The sequence below is a fragment of the Diaphorina citri genome, unplaced genomic scaffold, assembly GCF_000475195.1.
Source record: "Diaphorina citri unplaced genomic scaffold, Diaci psyllid genome assembly version 1.1 scaffold5996, whole genome shotgun sequence".
NCBI classification, from domain to species: Eukaryota; Metazoa; Arthropoda; class Insecta; order Hemiptera; family Psyllidae; genus Diaphorina; species Diaphorina citri.
Window position 1 is genome coordinate 1,256 of NW_007383372.1, and position 3,389 is coordinate 4,644.

The following is a 3,389-nucleotide window of genomic DNA, read 5'->3' on the forward strand; positions in this document are numbered from 1 at the left end:
TAAGCATCATTCAATAGGATAAGGAAAGTCGTGTGATGTTCACACCAGATATTTTTTTTCTTACTTTTTCTTCTTATTTGACTAATTGAATCCATGATGTCCTTTTTCATACCAGGTGGTATTCTAATGATGAAGAACGAGCATTTCCAAACGGTGAATGGACTGAGCAACAAATATTGGGGCTGGGGATTGGAAGATGATGAGCTGTATGTGAGAATTAAAGAGGCCAGAATACGAATAGAACGACCCGAGAATGTAGGCAGTGGGATTGACAATACATTCAGGTAAGGTGAACTTTTATCTACCGACATAGACGAGTAGGTATTACATTAGGCTTGCATGCCGAAGGTCCCGGGTTCGATTACCGACAGAGTCGAATTTATTATATTATTTTTTTAAGAGGTCTGAGAGAGAACTGCAACTGCTAAGGTCTTTAATCGTCCCGAAATCGAAGAAAGGAAGACAGGATATCAGAAAGCCAGCCGTTCTGAGAAAGAACATTACTCGTTCAGAATAAAATCCTCCCTTTTGCGGGAATTGAACCCGCGGTCTGGCGCTCTCAAACCAGACACGCTAACAACCAAGCTAACTAGACTGACAGGTACTTGAATTACGAGGTGCACTCTGCTACTATAGGGTTAGGTTAAACACAAAAATTAGCTTTCTTTTTCATTGTCGTGGCTTCTGAATAATATCTCATTTTAATGTCACCCCAAAAATCATTTCTTTCAGACATGTGCATGACAAGGCCCGTCGTCGGCGTGACATGCAAAAGTGCTACAATCAGAAGGAGGTCACGCGTAAGCGCGACCGCGACACGGGCCTGCACAACGTCCAATACGACATCCCGTCACATTACGTTATGCATGTTCACCCCAAAAATCATTTCTTTCAGACATGTGCATGACAAGGCCCGTCGTCGGCGTGACATGCAAAAGTGCTATAATCAGAAGGAGGTCACGCGTAAGCGCGACCGCGACACGGGCCTGCACAACGTCCAATACGACATCCCGTCACATTACGTTATGCATGTGAACGGATCTTCGGCTGTGATATTAAATGTCGCGCTTCGGTGTAACCACACGCTGACGCCCTGGTGCGTGTGTAAAGGCGGCGCGACGGCGGCCAAGGTCGGCCCGAGGCCGTGAAAGTGGCCAGCTAAGGTGTACCTACCCTATAAGAACACTTTGAGTTGGCCAAAATTGGCCCTCGGCTCGGCCTTGAGCAAGGTCGCCAGCTATGGTGTGCCTACCCTAAAATAATAATAAACGCTTTGACAAGTCCCGGTGTCTATGGGGACCAAAGTCGGCCCGCGACCTTGAGGAAAGTGGCCAGCTGAGGTGTGCCTACCCTATATGGGAAATATACACCCTATACTTCGTGTTCTGGAGGTCCTGAATTTGGTGTGCCTACCCTATAAGAAGACATTTTGACAAGTCCCTGGTGTCTATGGGGACCAAAGTCGGCCCGCGACCTTGAGGAAAGTGGCCAGCTGAGGTGTGCCTACCCTATATAGGAAATATACACCCTATAATCCGTGTTCTGGAGGTCCTGAATTTGGTGTGCCTACCCTATAAGAAGACATTTTGACAAGTCCCTGGTGTGTGTGTTAGGGAGGGTCTAAGGAGTGTCTTCTACCAACTCAAGACTGAAAATGGAGCTTGGAATAATTCTGAACGAAGGAAACCATGCCTGTGAAACGTCAACGCCACGCGTAAGAATGAATGTTTGTCTCATTTTCGATTTTTGGGTAGTGCTGCAGCTATCCAAGTTGAAAAACAAAACCTCATTGATTTTTTTTTTTACCTTTTTACTACCCATGTACCATGTATGTTGTAGAATTAGATAGAAACCCATTTTCTTGGATACCTGCTCTCTACAAAATGTTATTATTAAATAATTGTTGGGAAAAAATTGTATGTTATTGTTCGTTCCACTATGTTGCATTTTCATTTTTTTTTTTTTTTTTTTTTTTTTTTTTTTTTTTTTTTTTTTTTTTTTTTTTTTTTTTTTTTTTGTGTCCCCTGTCAGCTTCGATCTCTCTTCCTTTTTACTGTTCCTAACTCTCCGATACTTTCTTGGTTTATTCTTTCATTTATATCTTTTTCTGATCTTCTCTGTTTTCTTCACTTTTTCACGGGGCAAGCGTGCAACTGATGTTTAATGAAATAACCCGAATTCGATCCTCAATGGTATCTATTTGATATAGGGTACTGATCTTTTTTTTAAAGCTTTAGTTTTTGAAGGAAGTTCAAACTTTTATACATATTATGTTGGTAAGCATAGTAGTATAGATTAGGTAGGTTTCATAGTAGTTAGGTAGGATTGATCACAACACCAAGAGAAATAATGTAAGGTAGTTAAAAATTTAAAATGTTCTTCTTTTTTTATCATTAATTAGACGCTTTTAACTACGTAATACATATGTTGTAAAAACTTTGTCCGTTTGCGCCGGTCCGATCTTCGGAAAACAAGTATTTGCTTCAGCTTCAGAAGGGAATGTAGAGCTTTATAAGAGGTATTAGGTATAGAAGTAATATTAGATAGATATTCTTTTAGTTAATGCTTTTTTTAGCTCTAATAATTTAAGAAATTAGTCTTTTCTTTTTGGTAGCCAGAAGAACGGTTGTAAGAAGTTGTAAGCCTTTCAACCCCAATCTTTTCCTCGAAATACGGTTGAAGAGGAACTTATTTTTTTTGTTTTCAAAATACACCATAAATTGAAACTTTGTACTCTTAAAATTAATTTTGAGAAATCAAAGTTTCAAATTGATTTATTGATTTTGATTATTTTTAATTTATTAATTTGCATAATCCGTATCGTAAAATAAATTATCTAGGTCGTTTAATTTATACCTGGTTGAAATTCGTTCGTGTTTTGCTTGTAAATTTTTATATCCTATTAAAAATTGAACAAATAATAGAAAATTATCCTTTTTTTCACTCTCTCAGTTTCTAGGTGGTGAAAATCACTCAAGTTTATTCTGGTTTTGTTCTAAGGAGTTCACTTAACGCTTCAAGTGACATTCGTTTCCAATTCCCGCTACACCTATGTTTAACTACGCCGAGCAAGGCCAATAATGGATGGGTGACTTAAACCTTATATTGGGAATAAAGGGAGAACGGTCTCTGTCTTGATTTAAACTCATTACATTAAAATAAATCGAAAAATCAAATCAAGAATAATAATAAACTGAATACTTAACTAATTAGGTTAGGTACATACATACGCTACTGAGTTGAATAAACTACGGGCTAAATAATTCCCGGAGGGACGGCCCACCTTGATTTAAAGTATCTATGTCTACTAATGACTAGAATGCCGATACACTCTCAGATACCTTGATGAAGTCACAATATGAAGTCACGTATTTACAAGTTGCAACTGA

At 38.8% G+C, this 3,389-nt stretch overlaps 1 pseudogene; it reads left to right on the plus strand.

The window, feature by feature from the left end:
• Positions 1–96: 96 nt before the first annotated feature.
• Positions 97–1,867, plus strand: LOC103521807 (annotated as a pseudogene).
• The last annotated feature ends 1,522 nt before the right edge of the window (positions 1,868–3,389 follow it).